The sequence below is a fragment of the Diceros bicornis genome, chromosome 4, assembly GCF_020826845.1.
Source record: "Diceros bicornis minor isolate mBicDic1 chromosome 4, mDicBic1.mat.cur, whole genome shotgun sequence".
NCBI classification, from domain to species: Eukaryota; Metazoa; Chordata; class Mammalia; order Perissodactyla; family Rhinocerotidae; genus Diceros; species Diceros bicornis.
Genome location: NC_080743.1, coordinates 103,187,982 through 103,215,936, shown reverse-complemented (window position 1 = coordinate 103,215,936; position 27,955 = coordinate 103,187,982). Strand labels below are relative to the sequence as shown.

Genomic DNA, 27,955 nt, shown 5'->3' with positions numbered 1-27,955 from the left:
TGCTCCCCTCAATGCCTCATTTGATTGCAAAGTTATCTGAAGAATTTAATATTCTTTTCCATTTGTTCTCTTTAAAATATCTGTGATAGTGATTTTTATACAATGACCAGTTGGTACAATTTATTATTAGTTTCAGAAATATCTTTATTTAGGAACAAATCAAGGAAATGTAGCCAGAAAAACCCAGGACCCTGTCACCGTAGCCGAATCAATGAACGCAATGACCAGGGACTGAGGAAAAGAAAAGTGGTTTAATTTTGCCAGCAAAATGAGGCTGTAGTGGGCACATGCCCCAAAATCCACAGTCCTCCTGAGGCATTAGGAGTTGAGGCTTTTAAAGGAAAGTCTGTGGGAAATAATATATCCTTGGTGACTGATTATTTGTTGGAGGAGGGATCCCAGTCTTCTGGCGCCAAGCCGGCTGTCATCTCTATCTACAGCGGGAGATCTAGGGCTCCATCAACCAATCTTCTCTCATCACCAGAAATTTGGCCTTGGGGTGTGGACGGCAACTATTGCCAATTAACCATTACAGTTTACAAGGTTTTAGGTGGGGTAGGGGAGCTGCGGCTTTGCAGTTCGGCGTCCTCCCATCAGCCTGCGTTTAGCTGAGTTAGGGGAGCTGCAGGTGTCCTCTGTTTGTCTGTCCCTGTGATGAATGGTGGATTCAGCGCCAGGAAGCGGGAGTTGGGGAGCTTCAGCTTCTTGATAATTTTGAGATCTCAGTCTCCCTGTAACAAACCACAAGAACTGGTAATTAGTCAGAGTTTCAGTTTGTAGACACCTGGGCTTTCAACAATTTATTACCTCCATTTGTCTTGTGGAATTCAGGAACACAAAGGGTAAAACAACCCATATCTACATGTGAATATAACTTAGAGAAGCAGAGAAGGGGGAATGAGTGTTTTTTGATTTAACCCCATATATGGTGGGTTCAATGCTGGGGAACAGATATCAGGGCCGGCATCAGAAACAGATGTGAGGAATGTGGGATTGCCTAGCTGATGGTGCTTGAGGGATTCCTCATGGGAGTCTTGGCATAGAAAAGTTTAAAGAGTAAAGCATCATTGGTCAGATCAAAAGTGTGGGGTGAACATAATTCTGAAGGAATAATGATGGAGATATAAGAACAAGAAGCCACTTGAATTGCGTTGGAAGGTATTAGACACATCAAAGAGCTGGGAAAAAAACCTTGTTTAATGTAAGTTCTTTCTAAACTCTAAGGCAAAAAGTAATAACAATTTACATGGTAATTATAAGCCACAAAACAACAATTCACAAGACAAGTAAAGAACTAAAGTAGAAACCAGAGTAAGAAAAATAGAGGTTAAAGGAGAGATGGAGAGAGATGGTTGGGGTCAGAAAACAGACTATCCTTGAAGTCTCCCTCAGACTCTGCTCCTTCTTAGTGCTCAGTAAACACTTTGAGCCCATGAGCCTGGGGAGGGGCAAAGTGAGAGGTGGTTGGGAGGGGCCACAATGCAAGGATACCCTTGTGGAGGCACTAACATTGAAAATCAGTGACATTTTGCCAAGGTGTTTACCATAATATATTAAGGATTATTCTGGAAAGTTAAGGATTTTTCTGGAATGTACATTTTCATTTTATGGAAACTCCAACTGGCTTGGAGAACGATTTAGACATTTCAGCTTTAGAAATAAACAGAGGGGTTGGCTCGGTGGCACAGCAGTTAATTGCGCACACTCTGCTGTGGTAGCCCCGGGTTCACAGGTTCAGATCCCAGGCGCGCACCAATGCACCGCTTGTCAAGCCATGGTGTGGCGGAATCCCATATACAGTAGAAGAAGATAGGCACAGATGTTAGCCCAGGGCCAATATTGCTCAGCAAAAAGAGGATTGGCATCAGAAGTTAGCTCAAGGCTGACCTTCCTCCCCCCCCCAAAAAAAAGGAAAGAAAGAAATAATGAGAATCTTTTCTGTCAGTTTTAAGAATGAAAACCAGTTAGCATCTGGAAAACAGTTGCAATTTGACATGAGAATGTGAAGAAAGAATTAGATGTCACACGTTGTTTTTGCTTTTCTCTGGGGCAGTAGGGCTTGCAGGGGGAATGAAGTTCCATCTTTGCTCTATTGAGTTTGAGAAGGTGTAAAATTCATTTGTGCTGGGCAACACTGTTGACCTGTGGAGAAAGACAAATGGATCAAGCAGCTGATCTAAAGGAATAACTGAGCTCATAAAAGTTCTTAGCTTATAAAGGGTGCTTCTTCTTTATTGAACTTTACTGGACATCCATTGACCTATATGTGCAAGATATTTGTGGTAGGTATTGAAGAAAATACAAAGAATTATAAGATTCCAAGCTCCTCCACATACATGAAACTGTTTGCAAGATGTAATTAGGTTCTGCCAAGGTATTTAGTGTATGTTGTATTACAGAACCTAAAAAAATTGGGAATGTTATTGAGAAAATGTAATTAAGGACAGCTCCTTAGGAGAGGGAGACTAGATCAAGTCCTCAAATGGATCACTTTTGGGCAGGTGGAGGGAAGAAAGAATGAGGATTTCAAATGGAAGAAGAGAGGAAAGGTACAGACGTAGAAAGGAACATGACATTTGGGGATATGGGTGGGGAGGCCATGACAGGCACAGTCTTCCTGTGACTGAGAGGCAGCTCAGTTTCCTCCTCCAGGAGCCCAGCACTGCTTCCCACCTCCTGGCCTCCTCCACCTGCAGACCCCCCGCCTGAGCCAAGGCCTATTTATCTGGATCGCTGCCCAGTCTCCCAACAGGACCCTTTACTTCCAGTCTCAATTTCTTCTAATCTTTCCTCCACAATACCTCCAGAGTTACCTTCTAGAATCTAAATTTGCTTAAATCTGATATCTGCTTAGACTGCTACAATGACTGCTCAGAGCATCTGAGAGAACATTCAGACTCCTGAGCTGGACACGCAGGCTTTGCCTTGCTGTCCTCATCTTTAGCCTCATCACCCACTGTTTCCTACATGTTGGCTTTTTTCCAGCCTTAGAAATACCCCCATACTCTGAAATCCTTAGCATCCTTTATATCTGTCTTTTTATATGTGTTTCTTCTGTCTTCCTACCCTCTTTTTTGATCAACTTAATTCCTATTTCTCAATCTAAACTCATGTCAAATGTTCCTTCCTCTTGGACACTTTTCCTGAGAGGTCTCCATTTAGAGACCCCTTTTGATGTCACCACTCGGGGACCTTGTACTTATCTACTTTTTCTTAACTGTTGTTTTTTTCATGTCTCATTGACAGTGAGCTCCTTAAAGCTGAGGCTATCCTTCTTCTTCATAAATAAATGGCAAGCAATAGGATATATTGGAGCATATGAGGAAGCCACTTGGTGTAAAACTAATTAGGCTTGACCTTGTTTTTTTTTTTCCCCCCAAAAGGGGCCTGTAGCCTCTGTTCATCCATTGTATATCAGCTTTAAGCAATTAACATGTCCCAAAGACAAAAACAATGACCTTAAGATATAAATGCAACTTCTCCCACATTGGCATTTCCTTAAGGATAAGCATTTCTCCCTAGGCTAGGATTTGATTGCTGTGCTCATCCTGTGACCACCCAACTCGAGACAACAGCCACACCCATGGAGACAGCAGACCTGATACCTACTGTGTCCATCAATCAACGTGCTGAAAGGTCAATGTCACGGCTATTATAAAAGGAACATTGCAATCACATGTGAAACATGCTCTTTGATGGTATATAACCACTCTGTACACCCCACTTCTTTGGAGTACTCCATTTCTTAGTGAAAGGACTCTCCCGGGCTATATGGCCCTCAAATGTTGGCTCATCATAAACTCACCCCAATTTTGATTTATAGATTGGTCATGGATTATTTGTGTCAACATTCTATTTGTCCCTCCAGTATCTAAACACAGTACCTGACACCTTTGGGGCACTCAGAAAATGTTTGATGAGTGAATATGTATGTGAGAGACCACACTGACTGGAGAAGAAGAGGCTTTTCGGGGCGTGCTAGAAAATTCGCTCACATTCCTACCACAGTGATTGAGGCTGTGTGCTTTGGACCAGTTTGTCTGGGCACCAATCCCAGTTATTCCACTTTTAACTGGGGAAACTGTGCAAAGTATTTACTCTCTGAGATTTAGTTTTCTCATCTATAAAATGAGGCTACTGAGAACTCCTGTCTCATAGGGTTTCAGTGAGACTTAAATGCATAAACTTATGTAAAGTGCTTAGAAGAGCTCCTGGCACATAGTAGGCACTAAAATGTTAGCTGTTATGTTATCATTATTGCTCTTATATCTGAGCAATACTCTGGTTTTGAAAAGATGCTTTCATAATATAGTTGATCCTCATTATTTGTGGATTCCGTGTTTGCACACTGGCCCACTAGCTAAAATGTACTGACAGCCTCCAAATAAACACTCACAGGGCTTTCATGTCCATTTGCAGATATGCACAAAGTGGTGAAAAACTTGAGTCACTCGACATGCACGTTCCCAGCTGAGGGTGAACAAGGTGACGCTCTGCCCTCTTGTTTCAGCCCATACTGTAAACAAGTGTCCTTCTTGCAGTCTATTTAGTGCCTCATTTCTCATCTTTTTGTGCCTTGTGTTGGTGACTTTGCTGTTCAATATGTCCCCCATGTGTAGGGCTGCAATGCTGCCTGGTGTTCCTCAGGGCAAGAGATTGTGACATGCCTTTACAGAGAAAGTATGTGTGTTCGACAAGCTTCTTTCAGACATGAGGTACAGTGCTGTTGGTGTGAGTTCAATGTTAATATATCAACAATATATTTTAAATAAGGTGACTTTAAAGAGAAACACACAGAGAATAAGGCTATGTATTGATCAGTTGAAGAAAATGTAACTAAGGCTTGCAGCAACCTAACCCTGCATTTCTCGTAGGAGCAGTGGGTCATATTCACTGACTCAGTGTTCACAGTGAATTTATAGAATATCACACTGTGCATAACAAGCATCATTGTGCATATCTTATGTAATCCTCACATACTCCTTTATAGTAGGCAGGGTAGGGAATAGGTTGTCCACATTCTACAGGCTATTCCAGATCTTATGAGCCAAGTAGAGAATTTAAAATGTCTTGTGCTCAGCATAAGAGCCATGAGATTTTGAGCAAGGAAGATCTATGATGAACTGATCTTTAAGGAAGAATTACCTAGCAAGAGAATGTAGTATCAAGAGGAAGAGGGAGAACTGAGCCAGAAAGGAAGACCAGCTGTTAAACTCTCCAAGTATTGCCAATGCTAGATGAGGAGATTCGGAGGTAAGGTGCTGATGTGATAAAAGAAAAGTAGCAGACAAATGATGAAATAATGGATTTGGTAACCATACATAGGGTGTAAGTTAGGCTGTGGTTCTCAAAGTGGGGTCCCTGGACCAGCAGCATCAGCATCACCTGGGAACCGGGTAGAAATGCAAATTCTCAGGTGCTGCTGCACACCTGCTGAACTGGAAACTCTGGGGTGGGGCCTGGCAATCTGGGTTTCAACAAGGCCTCCAGGTGCTTCTGCTGCCCATCAAGTTTAAGAGCAAATGAATTAGAAAAATGATCCAAACACGTCACCATGCCCAGGTAAGCGACAAGGCAGAGAGGAGGTATTTGTTTGGAAGATGCGATGCATTTTAAACTTTAAGAAAAAGTAGTTCAGCGTCTGTTTCATCATAAGGATTCCAGCATTTAAGATCTTTTAGCTCTCTGCATTTAAGATCTTTTTTCCACAATATGTTCTCCTTTAGAGAGCCCCTGGTAAGTTATTTACCATTTACCACATGTTCTGAGAATCCTTTCTTTCTTGAAATACCCTTTCAGACGTGAAAATGTACTTTATTTTTGTACACAATCTCCTCTATTTAAAATTCGGATTTCTCTTCTTATAGGATCATGTACGGCACATGCAGCCTTACTGTAAATTTGGAATGTCATTGGTTTGTTCCAAAACCTTAGAATGTTTTAGAATTTAGAACAAGATGAAGAGAGAATTTATATGTTTCTCTGTAGGACTCATATTTTTCAGATGTCTAGAGGTATCCCAACTTGCCAGTAATGTGGCCTTAGATTTAGCAGAACTTGAAAATCCTAATATAGTAGGAAGTGAATTACTTCTTTTTTTTTTAAAGATTTTATTTATTTATTTTTTCCCCTCAAAGCCCCAGTAGATATTTGTATGCCATAGCTGCACATCCTTCTAGTTGCTGTATGTGGGACGCCGCCTCAGCATGGCCGGAGAAGCGGTGCGTCAGTGTGCGCCCGGGATCCGAACCCCGGCCACCAGCAGCAGAGCGCGTGCACTTAACTGCTAAGCCACGGGGCGGGCCCAAAAGTGAATTACTTCTCTCGTATTAACATTTACAAAATAAATGATCACAATGTTAACTTACCAATAAGCACTTTCCATACTCCAGTCTCTGAAAGTATCTTGCTTACATAATAAACATGATAAAGTTTCAAAGATGAGCCAAATAACTTTTCAGCAAAAGCTTGACTTGAGTCTATCTTGGCTTCCTTTTTGACAGTTTTAGCCTTAATGTTACAGTATTGTTTTCTTTTTCTAGGAATCAGATAACCTTGTATTTCGTGAATATTTTAATTTTTAATGGCCACTTGTATTTTGTGATACGCACGTGTTTAAACAATCTATAAGAACCCACCATTACCACCCATATATAAGATTATACAGGAATGGAAGAATTTTGGCTGACACTGTATATAATTGTTCAGCCAAGGCAGTTGGCAGACTCTACCACTTACAATGATTTAGGGGTTTGAAGCAGTATTTTTAAATACAAATAATCTCAAAATTGGTAATATATAAAATATAATACTGTGTTAACTAACCAAAAGAGTTAAATTTGTTACCTTTCCTCCATTTATAAGGATTCACCCATTATATAGATTCTGTACAAAATTGCAAAGATCACTTTTTTCCTTTTCAAAGTTTATTTATTTTAATTTTTGATAGTGAGAAGCTTAGTGTTGGGTAAACTGCTGCACAATTACTGGAAATGCTGAGAGTCTTTTTGAAAAGTGTAAAAGTCTAAAGACAATGAAAAGTACATTTCTCCAATGTCAAGTCCTTTGAGCCTCTGTCTAGTAGTACACTGAAGAGATGGAAGATTAAGTACCAGCACAGGACACAAGAGAACAGGCTCCCAACTTGAGTCCTTCCCACTGACCACAGTGTGCCTGGCAGACGCTTGGAGATTAAATCTGGGCTTTGTCTATGGGTGGGCCCTGAGAGGAGGATTTTGCTTAAATGACCAGAGAATAGACAACATTTTTTCTTGATAATAAGTAATACTTACCATATAAATTTCTTTATAAATCTCTGAATAAAATAAAAAAATATAACCCGTACAGAAATCAACTCTTACTGACAAGCCCCACAGCCTTCTCTAGAAAGCTCAACAGAAAATGTCACAGCTGACTGTGAATTGGTCTTCTCTGAAAGCCAGCCAGCCCTTCACTGATAGCTTTGGATGAGGAAGGCCAGATACAATTCTTTGAAGATGTTTAGCTGAATTCAGAACCAAAAATCCTACCTCCAGTTGGCTCCTCTGTGAGAATGGATGGCCGGCCTTATTTCACAGGCTGGGCAGATGAGGTTTCAGATGAGCTTAAATGCTCTGTTCCCCAGGGATGGAAAAGCTGGATTGTGACATTGATTCAGAGCTGACATTTTGCAGATAAAGATAGGGTCATAGAGGGAAACAAAGATTTCAGCAAATTGGTTTTTTGTTCTCTACAGTGGGAGTAATTTAACAAGCAGATAGTCTCTCACTCCAACTTCTCTTCCCTCTTCTCGATCTGTAATATTGCTGTAAAAATTCTCTCTATAAAAATTTCAGTCTTTTTTCTTTGCAGTCTGTTTATTATCATCTTTACGAATTCTTTGACTTCACCACCTTCTTGGCACCACAACGCTAGCCATTGAGATATTAGTATAGATTCGGTTTTGCAATTTCATCCTCTTATCTCTATTTCCTCTGCCATTTCTTGGCTTTAGTTCTTATTGTATTTTATGCTTGAAAACATTTGAAGCTTACAAAGTATATCAGTTCCTTATTTTCTCAACTTTTTATTATCTAAGTGCCCTCAACTATCACTTTTTTAAAAAAAGAAGTGAAATACATAACAGAACAATACACTGTAATAAACTGACCACTTGTAAAATTAAGTTCAACCTGAAATCCCTCCCCACTTAACAGAGACCATCTTTTATAATTCACCATGCTTTAGTTTGGGCAGGGTCAGTTTATCAATGATTTTTGGATGTTTTAAACCACATGAGAGAAATACAGTGTAAGGTAAAATTGTTAATCTTGCAGAAGTTGTAGAATTTCCTGATAGTTAGGGAAATCAATGGCGGAGAACCTGAATCATAGGAAAAGTAGTTAATTAATTAGCACCTGACAGAGTTTGTTAATTTGGTAAGGATGATGATAAGACATATATGTTGAAAAGATAACTTTGCATATCAGAGTATTGTGAGAGGCTACTGGGAAAATTCGTAATGTTCTCAAATACTACAAAAAATGACCATTTTTTGATAAAAGATGTCATACATGATGGTATCATATACTTCTGTCAGAAAATTTGTAATGAAGAAAATGAACACTTGAGTCATTTTAATTCTAACAATTTTTTCATGCCTATTATTAGGTTAAAAAATTTTAAGTAGTAAAGTGGTAAGTAACGTATTTGCTTAATTTTTAATTTGTTTTAGGAAAACAACTTTTTCACATTTTTAAAAAATATTTATTTGTATTTATTTTATGCTGAATTTATTCCTGGGCACAAAGCCTTTTTTTTTTAATTAAATAACACCAATTCTTTTCAAACTCTTTCAAAAAGTTGAAGAGGAGAGACTATTTCTAAAGTCCTCCTGTGGGGTTAGCACTATGCTGATATCAGAGCCAAAGACACTAAGAGAAAATAAAATGACAGGTGTTTGAAACTACAGAAATAGAAAACTATAATAGAATACAATAGAAAAGAAAAGTACGATTTCTATTGTAGAAAAGTACAATATCTTTGATGAATATTGATACAAAAATCCTCAATAAAATAGTAACAAACCAAATTCAGCAGCATATTAAAAGGATTATACATCATTTTTAGGTGGGATTTATTCCTGGAATGCAAGGATGTTTCAATATATGAAAATAAATCAATGTAATAAACTACATTAACAAAATGAAGGAAAAAATAAAAAGATCATCTTAATGGATGCAGAAAAAGCATTTGACAAAACTGAACATGCTTTCATGTTAAAAACCCTCAGATATAAGGAAGCTACTTCAACATAATAAAAGCCAGATATAGAAATTCACACAGAACACCATATTCATGGGTGAAAGACTGAAAACTTTTCCTCGAAGATCAGGAACACGGCAAGAAGGCCCACATTCACCACTTCTATTCAACATGGTATTAGAAGTTCTAGACAAGGCAATTAGGCAAGAAAAAGAAAGAAATAGCAACCAAATTGGAAAGGAAGAAGTAATATTATATTTGTTTACAAATATTATCTTATATGTTGAAACCCCTAAAAATTCCAGAAAAAAATTTTTAGAACTAATAAATTCTGCAGAGTAGTGGGACACAAAATCAACATGCAAAAATTAGTTGTTCTTCTATACATTAATAATAAGTAATCTGAAAAAGAAATCTACAAACATTACATTTTTATTTACAATATCATCAAAAAGAGTAAAATACTTAAGAGTCAACTTATTCAAAGAAGTAAAAGTTCCAATGATGTTTTTTGCAAAAATATAAAAATATGTCCTAAAATGCATATGGACCCTCAAGGGACCCTGAATAGCCAAAACAATCTAGAAGAAGAAGAACAAAGTTAGAGAACTCATACTTCCTGATTTCAAAACTTACTACAAAGTAATCAAAACAGTGTGGTACTGGCATAAATACACACAATATACTAATGAAATAGTATAGAGAGCCCAGAAATAAACCTTTGCTTATACAGTCAAATGATTTTTGACAAGGGTGCAAAGACCATTCATTGGAGAAAGGATAAGTTTTTCAACAAATGGTGCTGGGAAAACTGGATACCCACATGCAAAAGAATGAGGTTGGATGCTTACCTTACACCATATACAAAAATTAAGTCAAAATAGATCAAAGATGTAAATGTTAGAGTTGAAGCTATAAAATCCTTAGAAGAAAACACAGGGTAAAAGCTGTGTGTCATTGAGTCCAAATGCCATTGCCAACAATGATTTCTTTAATATGACACCAAAGACATAAGCAACAAAAAAATAACAAATTGGACTTCATCAAAATGCAAAAGTTTTCTGTATCACAAGATACTATCAACAGAGTAAAAAGGCCACCCACAGAATGGTTGAGAATATTTGCAAATCACATATCTGATAAGGGATTAATATCTAGAATATACAAAGAACTCTCACAACTCAACAATTAAAAAAAAACCCAATTTAAACATGCACTAAGGACTTGAATAGACATTTCTCCAAACAAGATAAAAAATGGCCAGTACACACATGAAAAGATGCTCAACATCACTAAGTGTCAGGAAAATGCAAAATAAAACCACAATGAGATACATCTTCATACCCATTAGGATAGTTACTATCACAAAATCAGAAAATAACATGTTGGCAAGAATGTTGAGAAATTGGAACCCTTGTGCTCTGATGGTGAGAATATAAAACTGTGGAAAACAGTATGGTAGTTCCTTCAAAAATTAAAAATAGAATTACCATATCATCTAGCAATTCCACTTATGGGTTCTGAAATAATAGAAAATATATTTATTGGTCTCTGTCTCTAGTTCCTGGCACAGAGCTCCTAAAACCCTTGTAATTTCCTAAATGATAAGAACACTAGGAGCATCTCTTGTTCTAATATTTGTCTTTGACTCCATCCCTGACACAGAGCTCCTAAAACCCTTGTAATTTCCTAAGTGATAAGAACACTAGGAGAATCTTTTGTTCTATTGAGGTAACTCTGGGTGGGCTCCTGGATGGCTCCTGGATGGGGGCTGGTCACCAGACAGACCAAGCCCTGATTAGAAGCTTGGAATATTTAGCCCTACTCCTTATCCTCCAGACAAGGGAGAGGGGCTGGAAACTGAGTTAATAATTGATCATGCCTACATGAGGGAGCCTCAGTAAAAATCCCAATAGAAGGAGGTTCAGAGAGCTTCCAGGTTGCCAATGACAAGGAGTGACTGGAGAGTGGTGCACCTGGAGATGGCATAAAAGCTCTGTGCCCTTTCTCACATACCTTTCCCTATGCGCCACTTCCATCAGCCTGTTCTTGAGTTATATCCTTGTATAATAAACTGGTGATCTAGTAAATGTTTCTCTGAGTTTTGTGAGCCACTCTAGCAAATTAATCAAACCCAAGGAGGAGGTTGTGGGAACCTCTGGTTTACAGCCAGTCAGTCAGAAGTACAGGAAACAGCCTGGACTTCTAACTAGCATATGAAGTTGAAGTGAGGTTGGGTGGGTGTGCAGTCTTATAGGACTGAGCCCTCAACCTGTGGAATCGGATGTATCTCTGTGTTGACAGCATCAAATTGAGTTGAATTATCTGACGACCAGCTGACATTCCAAGAATTGCTTGTTGGAGGTCTGGGGAACCCTCCCATATGGGAGAAAATGAATCTCAGAACACCATTTATGGGTATACACCCAAAAGAACTGAATGCAGAGGTAAAAAGACATATACATACACCCCTGTCATTAACAGTGTTATTCAAAATAGCCAGAAGCTGGAAGCAAGCCAAGTGTCCATCAACGGATGAATTGACAAAAAAAAATGTGCTGGATACACACAGTGGAATACCATTCACCCTTAAAAAGGAAGGAATTCTGACACATGCTATGGCATGGATGAACCTTAAAGACTTTATGCTAAGTGAAATAAAGCCAGCCACAAAAGTAAAATAGTGTATGATTCTACTCATATAAGGTACTTAGAGTAGTCAAATTCATAGGAATAGAAAGGAGAATGGTGGTTCCCAGGGGCAAGAGGGAGAGACAACAGGGAGTTGTTGCTTAATGTGCACAGAGTTTCACTGCAAGGTAAAAATAGTTCTGTGGATGGTTGGAGGTTATAGCTACACAATAATGTGAATGTACTGAATGTCACTGAACTGTACACTTAAAAATGGTTAAAATGGTCAATTTTATGTTATGCATATTTTATGACCATTTAAAAAAATTAATTATTTCCAACAAATAAACAAACACTAGCTACATGCAATAGCATGGATAACTATCACAATCATAATGCAGCATAAAAGAAATTATATTCAAAAGGCAATATATTTTATAATTCAATTTATATAAAATCCAAAAAAGACGAGGTCTGGCTTCCAGTAATGGTGGAGTAGCTTGTTGAACTAACACTCTCACAGATAACAATGATAAAAATCTGCATAAAATATTATATATATTTATAGAGAATCATTTATCTATATGTAATACACATATAATAAATGTGTATGTGTGTGTATGTATAAACCTCTTCCAAAGCAAGCAGAACTGAGACAGAGTCTTCCCTTAAGTGATGGGAATTGCACCAGGAGATATTTGCAAGCTTGAGTCTTTTGCCTCAAAGCATTCCAAAATCTGTACACGGCCCAGACAGGGGAAAAAACTACAGTCTTACTTGTAATGCTACAGGATATATTTTGGGGCTGGCAGAGTAGCTGGAAAGTTAGGGGAGAAATTCTGGAAGGGAGGGACACACAAAGAGGAAAATCTCAAAATATGTATGAATGTCTCCCCCACACACACACCAAATTGGCAGATCTTTGAACAGCACACATGCAGGGTAGGCCCCAGAGGGCCTTGTGTAAACAACAGTTGGAAGATGAAAGAACTGAATGAGGATTTCAGCTATGCTCACTGTAAAGGAGACAGGATTGGAGTTTCAGTCCAGCCAAGTTAACTCTCTGCTAGAAAAACAACAACACTCTTCAAAGGAATACAATAGAATCCAGAGTCTCTATAACTATCATTCATGGTTTCCAGTACACAATTTTGAAAAATCATGAGATTTGAAGAAATAGGAAAATGTAATCCATATATGAGCAAAAGCAGGCAGTAGAAGCTATCCTCAAGGTGTTGCAATTAGCAAACAAGGATAAGAAAGTAGCTATTATAAAGATGATCATGGTGGTAAAGAAAAATATTCTCATAATGAATGAACAGATGTTGAAACTCAGCAGAGAAATGGAAATTACAAAAAAGAACCAAATAAGAAGATGAAATAAAAAAATACTTTTGAGTTTACCGGTAGATGAGAAACAGTAGAAGAAACATGAAGATAGAGCAATAGAAATTATCTAGCCTGAAGAAAAGAATGTAAAAATTTTGAAGAAAAATGAAGAGAGCCTTACAACCTGTGAGATGATTGAGTCTCCAGCAGAGGGGAGAGACAGAAAAATTAAATGAGGCAGAAAGGCAAATCAATAAGTAATAGCATAACTTTCAAAATTTGGTGGAAAATCTAAAATTTTAGATCCAAGAAAGTCAGGAAACCCACAAAATAAAACACAAATTAAAACCATACCTAGGCACGTGATAGTCAAGCTGCTAAAATCCAAAGATAAAGGAAAATCTTGAAAGCAGTCAAGGAACTACATATATACATGGGAAGACATTACATACAGGGAGAAATAATGTGAATGATGGATGATACATTATCAAAAACAAAAGAGACAAATCAATAACAAAATGACATTCTTCAAGTGCAAAATGAAAACCCAAAAGTCAACACAGGAACCACTCAGGATTCTATATTTAGCAGAACTCACTTTCATAAAGGAAGCAGAAGCCACAATAAGAGACCGCACACCTATTAGATAGCTAAAATAAAAAATAAAATTGCAAATACCAAGTGCTGGTGTGGACTAGGAGCAACTAGAACTAGGAATGCAACATGATAGTTGCATTTGGAAAACAGTTTAGCAGGTTCTTATAAAGTTAAACATACATTTATTATATAACTCAGATATCCCCCTCCTAGGTATTTACTGAAACAAATTAAAAACTAATGTTTAAACAAAAACCTTTGTGTGAATCTTTATAGCCATTTTATTCATAATTGCCAAAAGCTGGAAATAAACTAAGTGTCCTTCATCAGGTGAGTCGAGAAAGAAGCTGTGGTGCATCGGTACATTAGAATAGTACTTGGCAATAAAAAGGATAAACTCTTGATTCACCCAACAACATGGATGAATCTTGGAGGCATTTCTCTAAGTCTAGGCAGTGATATGTTAAAGACGCATATTGTAATCTGGACCAACCACTAAAAAATGCAAAGGTGTGTCACTTAAATGCTAATAAAGGAATTAAGAAGCAAAAAAAAAAGGGTTTGTACAAGAATGTTCACAGGAGATGACATGCAACACGAGCACACTGCGGGGCAACCACAGAGCAGAACGCCCTCAGCCATGCCAAGGAGCAAACGCTGACACACACATGCTGGGTGAGTCTCATCAACCTCGTGTTGAGGGAGGCAAGGTGGACAGAAAACAAAACACTTGGGATGATTTCAGCCAAGATGAACCTATGATGAAAAAACCAGAGCAGTGGTTGCCTCGGGGGAAAGAAAAAATTGCCTGGGAAGGAACAGGAAGGAGTTTTCTGGGGGTGATGGAACTATTCTATTCTTAAAGGGGTGAAGGTTATATGGGCATGTTTATTTGCCAAAACTGTACAGTTGAGAGTTGTGTCTTTCAGTGTGCGTACATCTTACACCCCCCACACACAAAGGAATAAAGAATAATAAAGTGAGGTGGGAATGGGATGGAATGTGGATGAAACAAAATTGGCAGACAGTTAGTAGTTGTTGAAGCTGGGTGATGGGCCTACTATGCTATTTTGTTTATTTTGTATATTGTTTAAATTGTTCTGTAATAAAAAACTCGTATAAGAAGACAAACTCGATATACAGTGTTTGCTGGTAAGATATCGCTTACATTTTGGGAGGAAGGAGGGAGAAACGGATTGTTGGCGCCGGAGTGAAGCTGGTGCTAGTTCTTGGTCACACAAGTGTGTTCACTTTGTAATAATTCTTTGAGGTTTACATGGATGATTTCTGCATATATTTCTGTACTCATGTTATACATCAATAAACATTTTAAATCCTTCATATTTGCACAAAGATCCTAACTCAATATCTCAGAATAACAGCAGTGTTTTGTTTTAAAGTGGAACACGTTCACTCATGACATCATCAGATGGATTTTAATACTTCCAAGTATCTATTAATGCCCTCGCCCTTGCATGGCCCCCTGGGTCTTTCCATTTTTGCCTCAATTTGGCAAGTGGCATGGCTTTGAGTTTTTATGATGGGTATGGGCCCTTCAGGTGGGCGAGGTCCAAGGGAAGGATCTCTGCAGCGACCTTGACCACGGGAACCAGAGGGAGGATCATGTCAACCTGGAGGGATGGAGGGGATGGTAGGACAGGTGGCCTTGTAAAGGCAAATTCCAGAATCCCAGGCACTCATTATTTCCATTTTAGATATAGAATTTACCCTTCAAATACTGGCCAGGATGTTTCCACGAGGGCTGCAAGCATCCTCAGCAATAGCCAGGCTGCTGAGCCCCACCCCTACTTGAGTACTGGCCTCAAGGGATGTAGCCCAACCACACTGCGCATACTCTGGGGGGTGGGCAGGGCATAGAGAGTGGTCATGGTATAGAGAAGAGGCGGAATAGAGAGTGGGGTGGAGAAGCAGAGGGATGGGGACCAGGGGCGGGGGGACAAGGTGGGAGTTGGGGCCCCTAGCTGTGTATGCTGGGAGCTTTTGTCTCTTAAATGCTCCCAGCTGGGAGCTTGCAGGACCGCAGGACTACAAATCCCAGGAGGCTGTGAGCATGGGGTGGTGCCTAACCCTGGGGGGAGGAGCAGGGCTGTGTGCGCTTGGCCGAGGGACACACCGCCCTTGACTCAGGACTCTGGTCCTGCACCCGCTGCACGTGGACTGAATCCCAGAGGGATGCGACGGGACGAGTGGGACCAGGGAGTTAGGAGGATGTGGCGGCTGCATGGGCAGCCAAGGGCCTGCAGCGTGCAACTGGTTTTGTCCAAAATAGAAGTCAGACTCGTGCCTCTTCCACACCGCCTTCCTCCGTTGTTTGATTCCTCCTCCCACCTGCGTGCCTGTGGGTCTTTCCACAGCCCCCTACCCAGTCCAGGGCCAGGTGCTTCTCTAAAATGCTTATGGGAACTGGTTTGACATCCCAGAAACTTTCCACTTTGCCTGCTGCCCTCTGCCTTCTCTAGCCAAAGTGCCATCCTTTCATCAGCTTTTGAGAGAGATTCCCCCTTGTGGCTGGTCTTGCAAGTACAACTTAAGAGCTTTGCTGGGTGGTAACATTGGCTGTTGCTTGCCTTTTTCACAGGTGTGGAAGTTAAGGCATCTGTGAGGTTAATCACTGGTTTCCCCAGGATCCGCGAAGAGCAGAGGAGAACAATCCAATTCCCAGGCAAGTAGGCCATTTTCACCAACGCATTCCAGGGCAGTGGCCTCCAAAGCAGCAACCTTAAGAAGAGAATAGCTTAATCATTTTGCCCTTTAGATTGATCACCTAATCTCAGCTCAGGCCTGAGTGGCCAGCCTCTCAGGGACATGAGTGGCGACTCTGATCACTCAGGAAGAGACCAGTCATCCAGCTTTGGGAGAGGGATGTTCAAGGTAGACAGCACTTGGGCAGCATTTGAAACCCGTCAGATTTAACATCTCTGCTTTGGATTCTGGCAAGGTTCCCGCATAAACATGCCTAGTGATAGTCAGAGGTACCATATTCTTTAAAAATTGATTAGAGTTGTGAAAGGAACAGAGCATAAAATATCTTGCTTATTTGCAGAAGATAAAATGAAAGCAAGACCTTCCTGTTAATTTTTTTCTGCTCATTCTCTTAGCTGTACTGTACGTTTGAATGCAGAAACAAAAAACTTGAATTGCCAAATTCTCTTTTCCTGAGATTGGTAAATTAACTTAAATGTCTTATTGAAACCTGTGGAGGAATGGTTAGCAGCTTTCATGATTTATGTCGTCCCTAAAAATCTGGGCGTTGATCTACATGAAAAAAAGTCCCTCTTTATATTACACATCCCAATAGATTACATTTCCGATTCCTGAATGTGGGATATTATCAAAACAACTGAAAAACCTGGTCATGGAAACTGGACCCTGTCACTTTGTCAAGAATTTGCCTCTTTATGAATTAATGACACATGAATTCTTTAACATTTTTGTAAAGAAAGAATGAGAAAGTGTGTAGTGTCTCTGAATGTGGCAAGATAGGGAAGTCTTGTTAGACCACATCCTCGGGTTCTTCTCTCGTGTTCAATAGGCCCAGGTGATAGTCCGTGTAGTCAGGTGCAGCGCCACTCCCCCAGGCCCCAGTGTTCCATCCTACTCTGGCCTGTGCCTTCTTCAGGGGGTTCTGATGACACTGGTCCACAAGTGTTGGAAGGAGACATTGTAACATGAGAATATTCATCATCTTAAAACAAGGATTAATGGAGAGGAAAGTCTCAGGGTGTGTGTGCTCTGATGCACTGCTGTTGGGATATGGCCGCAGTGACAACTGTGCTCCCAGCAGTCCCCACATAGCTGTCTCAGGCGTTTGATCTCCTGGCGCAACCACAGCAGCTGTTGACAGAGCTGGGAACTCATCGTGGTTCAGTGTCTTCCATCAGATTTTGTCACTCTGACCCTCCTCTGCTTGCCCCATTCCCAAGCCTATCCGCTGTGTTGATTGCTTTGTAGTTGTTTCCTAGGAGCCACTGTGTGTAACTCTGTTTCACAGTGTCTTTAGGGACCCACTCTCACTACACGAGTCACTGTACAACAGCCCCTTATCCTGGTGTAGCCCGTGTTCGTCCTCTCCAGTGGAGCTGTGAAGAACCCTGCTTAGTCGGAGCTCCTCTCATTCTCATGCTGCTGGGGCTGCTTACAAAGCTGGGCATCTCATCTTTGGTCATCAACATTATTCTTTTCATCGATTTTCTGAAGTCAGAGACGACTTTGTTAATAATGTGACACTGATTGTAACAGACACTTTTATGTATCTTCCCCAACAGCTCTGTGAAGTAGGCCTGTGATCCCCATTTTACAGCGGGGGACACTGAGACTCAGAGAGGTTGAGTAGCTTCCTTCACTTCACACAGTTTCTTGGTACATTTTGAGTCTCCACCTGGACCTCCGCCTCTCAGGTGTGTGCACTTAGCTGGTGTTCCACTTTGTGCCTCTCTGCCAGCCTCTCCAAAGGCACACGCCCCATCCTGAGTCCATTTTCTGCTTGATGGCAGTCACCCTGCACAAACCGGCCCCATGCAGGGAGTGGATTAGTCGGGCATGGTCCTCCAGCTTACCCTGGGGAGGTTCTAGGTTTCTTAGGAGAGCCGGAGCAGTGGAAGATACTGACCATCACTCACCTGGAAGGTTTGTTATGTAGAAATACTCCACTGAATTTTTGCAGGTGTCATGTCTTCTTTGTCTTCATTGCTTCTCTGGGCTTTCTCTTACAGTCCGTGCTGTGCAGTAACATACAGTACAGAGACTGGGGAACATAATGTTGTTGCCCTGCACCAAACGGTCACATTACTCATTTTTCTAATTATGAAAGAGTTACATACTGTAAAAAAAAGTCAAATTACCCAGATCTGTGTAGAGCAAAGTGAAACCTCCCCCATCCATCCCTTTCCCTGCAAACTCACTCCCCTACTCAGAAGGAACTATTGTTAAGAGTTTGCAGCTTATTCTTCTGGACATTTCCTATGAATTTATAAATACACATAAAGTTTTTTTAACATAAATGACATAACTACATCATTTTGCAATTTGTTGTTTCCCAAACCATATATCATAGATGTCTCTCCTTCTCAGTGCTCGCCACTCTAACTTAGTTTTTTAGAAGTTTTAGAGGTACTCCAAAGAACAGGAATACCATGATCTGTTTATCTCTTCTTTGATAGAGATGGGATTATGTCCAGTTTCACTATTATACATAATGCTGCAGTAAGATCCTTGTATGGAGTTTATTACACTGCTATTCAACTGCTCAATTTTCCTTGTTTCCTCTTGGTCAGAGACTATGATATATTTTTAACAATTTTATGGGAATTATTATTGTTATTATTATTATTATTTTTTGTGTGTGAGGAAGATCAGCCCTGAGGTAACATCCATGCCAATCCTCCTCTTTTTGCTGAGAAAGACTGGCTCTGAGTTAACATCTGTTGCCAATCCTTCTCCTTTTTTTCCCCCAAAGCCCCAGTAAATAGTTGTACGTCATAGATGCACATCCTTCTAGTTGCTGTATGTGGGATGTGGCCTCAGCATGGCCAGAGAAGCGACGTGTTAGTGCATGCCGGATCTGAACCCGGGCCACCAGTAGCAGAACACTTAACCACTAAGCCACGGAGCCAGCCCTATGGGAATTATTTTATAGGGAATTTAATTTTATCACTGAATAAAGACATTTATGGGGAAACTGGACTTTAAGGTCATCCATCTCAGTATTCTGGAGAAAAATCATGAAACTTAGAAGGTATGAGGCTTGCTCCATCACAATCTAACAAGTCATGTTAACAATTTAAAGTTTAATGTTTGAATAGCTACTACTCTCTCTGTTCAGAGGAAGAATGACTTTTTCTTGTCTAGAAAACTTCTGACTCCAGGGGCTCTCAGTTGTACTTCAGAGAGGGTAAGATATTGGTGTTGTATCTGTTTCTCTTCAGCTGTAGGCTGCATCTTCTAAAGATCATAGAATTGAACATGGTCCAATAAATGTATATGATTTGGGTCAAAAATTCAAAGTAATGAACCCAAGATAGGAATCCATAACTTTGGTTCTTAATAAAGAATTTCCTTTGATATCCTCAAGTCTCTGTGATTACTGTGTATACATGAATGAAATATCCCTCTGTCCATTTCTTCAGTTGTTTCCATTGACTTTATGGATTTATCCTCTAATCCAGATTCTAAGTGTGAAAGAACATCTTGGTCCTTCAAAGAAAAGAAGCCATTGAAATTTGATTTTCTTTTAGCTCGCCATCCTACAAGTTTGAGGAATAAATTATCACGTAATGGTACAATGATTCTGAAATCTAATTTTCAATTAGAGGGGTGTAAGGGATGAATGAATGGTGGTTCATCCCCATGGTCAAGGGTATTGTACACGTGGACGTGTAAACAAGATTCAGGAAGTTGCTTCAGCCCTGTGACATCCCTGAGAACCATAGTGCAGGAGGATCTAGGCACACAGCCATCTGCCTCGATCTCCTGGGTTACATGTAGATCCAGGGGTCTTGAGAGTGGTGTCAGAGCAGCTAGCTTTTATCTATTTCTCCCCTTCCTTCTCTCCAGCTTATCTCAAACAGTCCTGACTATCATATTTTAAAGACCAATTATAGTTATTTACATGAGCTGCTTGTTCATTATTGCAGAGTAATAAACAGGCATACCATTAAATATCATTTAATCTACCTAATTAAATTTGTTGTACCTTTTGATTGATTAGAACACTAAAGTTAGTTCAGAGTTTGATATTCACCAAATGTGTTAATCTGCTTACAACTGCCATGTGCCTCATTCCTCTTAGAAGTGTATCTTTGGCCCATCACAAGATTTTAATGAATCAAATCATCATAAATTAAGATAATGTACTGTCTTTTGGATGATCGGGAGGCATATGGGTCCATTTTGGAAATATGCCCATCTGTCTTTGCTCCCCATGGGAAGTTTCTGGTCACTAGGTCTCCAGGTGGCTTGCACAAGCCCTAGGTCTATAAAGCTTGGTGTCTCTCCTTCTAATTGGGGTAGAAATAAAAGAGGTCAGAGAGACTTATTAAAGTTTTGGTTGCATGAAGTCTTCAATGAAGACCATCCATGCATATTGTTCTGGATAGCTCTCTGTTCCTAAGACTACTAGTTACTTTAAGGGCTTGTCTGGAACTGTCAATGGTCTGATATTTTACCTTACCTGCAAACGAATAAGTTAGCTACCATGGTCTTACAGATGCTGGCAAAAGATACGAGACCCATGGGTCAGAGACACAGGACTTAATGACATAGCAATGGCAGTGGCCAGAGTGTCAACATTTGCACTGGTTCACTAAATCCCACTTCCTACAGGATGATACACAGTGGGCCAGGAGACATGCAGAGGGTTGCAAGAACTCAGAGCTTAAGGAACTCAAATCTTCAATAACAGGCAGGAAGTCTGCTGACCTTTGGTCTGGGGAAGGGTGTTATTTTTATTATACTGGGGAGTAAGCAAGCCTGCCTTTTGCTGCAGAGGAGGCCACTATTTCTATCTTCCAAGGTTGTCAGCTCTACACACATTCTTGAAAAGATAACCTGGTTTTACTGGCTTTCAAAGGTAAGCTTGAATGAGACTTCATCATCATTCCGTTCTTCTGTTACCTTTATTGAGATTGTCCAAATATGCTCTTTTCTCTGTAAAGTTCACTAACTTTATTCATACATAAGGGTTGCTTTTGGTTTTATTTATTAAGTTAAAATTTTCTTATTAGAGCAAATGAGGAAACTATTATGGGTTGGATCTGAAGGTATGCTTTTCCAGGAAAAATGTGAAAGAAGATCGGTGGTCACAGAACTTTGCCACAAGGAGTTGATATCAACTTAAATGATTTTAATTTGAATAGTGTTTTGCACAACTTTCTTCCATCTTACTTCATCCTCTCTGCTTCCTGTAACTCTCATATGGGAATGAGGCAGTTTCAGGGATTCACTGAACTCATTTACAATATTAAAATGGTTTTTTCTGTTTTTTTTTTTTTATTGATCTAAAGTTAACATACTACATTAAATTAGTTTCAGCGGTACAACACAATGATTCAGTGTTTGTATAAATGTTGAAATGATCACCACAATAAGTCCAGTTATCATATGTCCCCATACATAGTTACAAATTTTTTTCTCTTGTGATGAGGACATGGCGTACTTCAAGGTGCAGAAGAATCAATGATGATGTCATACTTTTCCATATACAACTTGATGAATTTGGACATAAGTATACACCCTTGAGACTGTCACCACCATCAAGGCCACAAACATATCCATCACCTCCCAAAGTTTTCTCTCACCTCCTTTATTACTATTATTGTGTAGTAAGAACTCTTAGTATCTACACTATTAGCAAATGTGATGTACGCAATACAGTCTCGTTAGCTGTAAGCACTATGCCATATCCTAGATCTCCAGAACTTATTTATCTTGATTACTGAAACTCTGTATCCTTTGATCATCAGCTCCCCATTTCTCCATCCCCTCAACCCCTGGCAACCACCATTCTAACTTCTGCTTGTATAAGTTTGACTATTTAAGATTCCACATATAAATGAGTATTTGCCTTTGTCTGTCTGCCTTATTTCACTTAGCATAACGTCTTCTAGGTCCATCCATGTTGTCAAAAATGGCAGGAATTCCTTCTTTTTTTAAGGTTGACTAATATTCCATTTCTTTATCCATTCATCCATCAGTGACATTTAGGTTACTTCCATATCTTGTCTATCGTGAATTAGCTACAATGAACATTAGAGTGCAGGTATTTCTTTGAGACCCTGAGTTCAATCCTGTGGGCATATACCAGAAGTGGGATTGCTGGATCATATGCTAGTTTTCATTTTTGGAGTAAGCTCCATACTGTTTTCCATAATGGTTGTACTAGTTTACATTCCCACAAGGGTTCCTTTTCTCCACATCCTCACCAACATTTGCCATCTTTAGTTTTTTTGATAATCGCAATCTTAACAGGTGTGAAGTGATAGCTCATTGTGGTTTTGATTTGCATTCCCTGATGATTAGTGATGCTGAACACCTTTTCATACACCTGTTGGCCACTTGTATGTCTTCACTAGGAAAAGTCTACTCTGGTCCTTTGCCCATTTTTTAAATTGATTTATCTTCTTGTTATTGAGCCAACACGAAAAAAGAGAACAAGATTTCCAGGCATTATGGATGCTTCCCAGTTGATGCAGATGGTTTTGTATTTACAGTGGTACCAAAAGATCATGTTTCATGCTTTTTCTTCAGCTTGTTATAAGACCAGCAGTAGCTGCGGCATGGCAGATAATTGGGATCTTCTGGGTTTGGAGGTTTACAACATAAATGAGTGGTAATGAATTTTTTATTATTCCAAGGAAATTATTGAGATCATAGTCCATGGAATCCAGGATTGATAGGTGTAGGAGGAAATTAAGGTGAGGATCGGTGATCTGGCACTACTTCTGATCATGAGGCACAGGTATCTACTGTATGAGTGTTTGAATAAAAATATTAGAGATCAGGAATTTGTGGAGGGTGAATATGTTTTCTGAATTATTTACTTTTGAACATAACCATTTGGATTATGTGAACATCTGGGATATGGGAGTAAGTCGTTAACAGGGGGTGGTTGATAATATCACTATTGATTTAACTTCTATGAACACCAAGTGGTCAATGGATTAAGCAAATGAGTAATCAGAAAACACACAAATGGTAGGATTTGGGATTTAGTAAAGGACTGGGGACCGACTGTCCTGAGAGGGAGTGCCAGGACTTATGAGGTTGAGAGTGACAAGGACAAGAAAAGAATAGAAACACACTCAAACAAGGAGGGGGTGTTAACAGGATGGGGGAGGAGAAATGATCTGGAGTAGCCTTGAGTTTTGACCTTGAGCTTTCTGATCTTGATGCAAATCTGCCTGATGACATCCCGGGACAGAGGTCAGATCTATCCCCAGAGGATAGAGGGAGGGTGGAAGTACAAAACAGACAGGATAATTGTCCTAAAAAGGCAGGCTTCCTTTATCATTTGTCTCAATTTCTTGATTTACTTTTGTAGGGTAAGAGGAAAAGAAAGATGATAGCCACGTCTTCACAGAGGAAGCAGCATAACTGTGGGATCCAGTCCAAACCAAAGCCTGGGTTAAACATCTCCATCCGTATGAGGATGTCCAGTCACATATTCAAGAGGCCGGTTCCTAGAATTCCATCCCATCCTGACAATGAAGGGTCTCTGGGAGGACACCTTGGACCAGCCCCACCAGGTTTGCTGGCCTGAGAGACCACAAGGACTCCAGGCCTGCAGCAATGCAGGACAACTGGTAACTCCTTTCAAGCTTGCCAAAGGATTGCAAAACCTTGTACCTAGTCACACAGGTGAATCCCTTCCAGGTGTGCTCGCAGGTGGTCTGCACTCCAGGTCCCATGCCCACTCCTGCCGGTCTTCAGATTTGGCAGGGATGATTCCAGGAGCTGATCTGGGCATTCCACAGCTCCACTGCCAACAATTTCTGGCAACTGAGGAAGGTATCAGGAAGGAGGAAAGGGCAGTGAGGAGCACAGGAGAGAGACTGGTGATAGCACTGATGGCGGACAGACTAGCTAGTGAGGCAGAGAAAGTGAGGGGCCAAGAAGGCCGTCTTGACAGCAGATGAAATGAAGCAGGCACCTCAGTGAGGTCTCTTGGCAGCGTCCCTAATGTTTTTGTACTTTGAGCTCTTGAAACTTTGAAATATAACAATACGTTTCTTTTATTAAACTCTGCTGCGTGACAGAAAATATAGACAGCGGTTTCTTTCTGAGGTGAGAGGTTGAGTTGCAGGTGAGGAGAGAAAGATCTTCCTTTTTCATGCTGTTCTCTCATTTTCCTTTACTATGTACTTTATTTATTTGTACTTTCAAGTCAGCAGCGAGTTATCAACGTCACAGGATGATTCAGTTTTTCCCCATACAGTCACAGTAAAACCTACTTAAAGTGGATTATTCTTTTTGTGTAATATTCCAATAGATTCCAAAATATTATTTCCAAAGCACTTCGATGTCTATGTTCTCAAATTAGATATTTACTTCTAGGTCTCCATTTTTGTGTTCCTTCTTGCATGCTACTTCAGAGTTGCATCTAAGGAAATACCAGATTTCCCTCAGTTTTTTAGATCCATATGTGTTGGAAATTTGATTCATGAAGATGGACATGGCAGCTGGGGGATTATGCTATTATCAAGAGACCATTTTTCGGCATCAGTAATCTGACAAGAACTCACTGCTTGTTGAGATTTAATTGACTATTTGAGGAATCAAGCTTTCACTATTGGTACTTCTCTTTCTCTTTGGAGGGGAAGTATTGCCTTCCTAGTCTTTCCATTACCAAACCACTTTCCTGGGTGGCTGTGCCCTGTCAGGAAGGGCCTGGGATGCCGGGAACCAGGATTCATCCTCAGCTTCTGCCTGTCCTGAGAAGGCTTCCCTGGCAGAGTCCAGCCTGTGTGTCTGGGTGACACTTGCAGCCATCAGAAAGGAGGCGATAACTCACAAGTGCCAAGCGATTCATCTGGCTCTTGTCTTACAGGGTGTTTCCAAGGGATGAGGTTCAAAATGCCACTTGGTAACCCCTTGAAAGCTCCTGGTCACGGGGTGGGTTCTCGGTGTGAGGTCAGAGCAGTGTCTATTCACCACCAGATGGGAAGCATTTCAGTATTTTAATTGGTAAGGCTGTGTTCATGCACGACCATGGATCATCTGTTCCGTGGCATTTCCTGCTGGACCACCCCACACCCCTGTCATGCCTCATCTTTCAAAGCTCCAAACAGGGTTCACAACCCATCAGGTGGTTGTAATGTAACCACAGCACAAGACAGGGGAAAAAAACACAACCACCCAAGGGTGACACACTTTAATGGCTCGGGCCAAATTGCCCCATTTGGACAAGTTGGCAACATCAACACTGAGTATGTAAACTGGAGGACTGTCTAAGACCATGGACCTCAGAATGACACGGCCTCAGATGTCACCTGGACAGCAAGGGACAGTGTGGAGTCACTCACTGGTCAGGATTATGGTCTCTTATCCTGGCAAAGTAGAGCTCACCCGGGCTCCATCAGGCCAAGCGAGGGAGGAGGCTGGGGGCCTTCTAGGGAATTTCTGCCCTAAAGGGAATTGCATAAGGAAGGCAGGTGTGCTGGAAATCCTGGTTCACAGAGAGCGGTCGGTCGTGTTTATGGAATGAGGCCCAGTGGTAGACTTAAAGCTGCGTCACAGATCTTTCCCATTGGATACAAAACAGCAGGAAACAGAATTCACAGTCCTGGACATGGACCCCAGCAGGATTCAATTCTAGGTCAGTGGTGAACATGGAGGCACTAGAGGGGTATCAGGAGGGAAAGTCCTGTCTGCCTTTAGTCCATTTGCAAATTACCTTTTCGGGCCTTGTCCTCTCCACATGCATGTTTTGATCTTTTTACATTGTTTTCCCCACTTACAGCTGATGCAATTCCAGAGATTGAACTAGAAAACTACAAGTTCCTAAAATTTGGTCAAAAGAAACCTCAACAGGAGAAGCAGAAAACATTCCTTCTTCCTCCAGAATGTAGAAAGGCACCCCCTGCCTATGGCACGACCTGGTCCTGGGTAGTGCTGTTTTAAAGACATCCACATTTCAGTGGTTGTTGCTTTGCCTGTGAAAGTACCATTAACCTTTATATCCCAGGAGAATGGGCCGGGGACAGTGTCCGCCCCTGGAGGAGCTGAATGATACTGAAATGAACTTGTCCTCTGGAGTTAGGGCGAATTGGGAGTGATGTCACTAGCCAAAAAAGGGGCTGGCCTTTCTCCCTTCTCCAACATACAATAAGTTGATGACTCAGAAGAGTTCTTGATTCAAGGAGAAATGTGAGATTCTGTGTCTCACTCACATGCCTACAGAAAGCGACAGAACCACACCACAACTCCCAAGCTGTAAAGGGAACAGGACTTTAATATAATGTTCAAATATGTCATTTATTATTTACAACAAATAACCACTGTTTCTCCCCAATGGGTGAGTAGGTGCTGAGGTAGAGATGTCAGGGAGCTGGGATGGGGTCATCCCTTCTCTCTTGGGCTTCAGGGGACCCCAGGAATCAGCTTACAATGCTCCCCTTCCCATCAAATGGGAGGAGCTGACCCTGTGCATCGCAAGCATCCCAGCTGTGTCCCCGCTGCTGAGGATGGCGCTGTGATCGGCCACTGGTACGGGGTTTGGGGTTGGGGCCTGGGGGCTGAGTAGAAGACTCGGGTTATCTTGCGTGGCCTCCCTCAGAATCATGGCCCCCCACCATGTCCCCACTGCACTGGGTGCTCCAGACCCTGTGCTCAGTGCTGTCAGCCACCAGTACCCCATTCGTCCCTGCCACGTGAGCCATCATTTAGTATCACCTATTTCACAGAGGGGGAAACGGAGTCTCAGGAAGCTGAAGAGAGTCACCCCAGTCACAGGACTGGTCAACAGTGGAACTGGGATCCCAGTGCCAGCTATCCGACTCCCCAAGGCCACGCTTAGCCCAAAGCCTTACTGAACCCCTAGGAGTCAGTCACCCCAGGCCAGACACTCACTCACCCCTGACCTTGATGATGGCCGGTTCTTCTTGGCCTTGCGTACTCTGCAGGCCAAGTAGGTCTAGCGCTCTGGCTCGCAGGACAAGCTGTAGCTACAGGACAGAGAGACACTTGTGAGCCTACCAGGAACCACACCTCAGGGGTCCCCCCACTGCCTGCCCAGCAGCTGGAGTCTGGGTGTCCCAGAGATCACCATGTAATAAGGCCGGGGGATGAGTGGGGCACCATGGAGACAGGCGCTCTGGGCTGGCCAACAGGGAGAGTCCACCCCTGCCTTCACCCAACTCCTGCCCGGCCTCACCTCTCATTCTCTTTGAGCAACTCCATGTCCTGGAACGAGGCCCCAAATCGCTCCCTCGGGCTCTAGGTTGTAATTCTTTGCAGCCTCCTGGAGCAGCAGGATCTCCCTCATGACTCGGTATTCCTGGGACCAGAGGGAAGGAGAGGATGCAGACAGGGCCTGGGTGGGGGATGCTGCAGTGGTCTTGTTGGAGGTGAGGAGTGGGGCAGGGGACCAGTCCTGGAAACCATCCTTCACTCCAGTTCCATCCAGGATCTACCAGTTCTC

General features: G+C 41.2%; 1 long non-coding RNA gene across 1 annotated transcript; it reads right to left on the bottom strand.

The window, feature by feature from the left end:
- Positions 1–146: 146 nt before the first annotated feature.
- LOC131405012 (uncharacterized) lies at positions 147–27,926 on the bottom strand. The gene is made up of 3 exons (XR_009219901.1): positions 27,689–27,926; positions 27,389–27,479; positions 147–731 (listed from the first exon to the last, which is right to left on the bottom strand). It is a non-coding gene; the product is annotated as an uncharacterized LOC131405012 (long non-coding RNA).
- Positions 27,927–27,955: the final 29 nt, after the last annotated feature.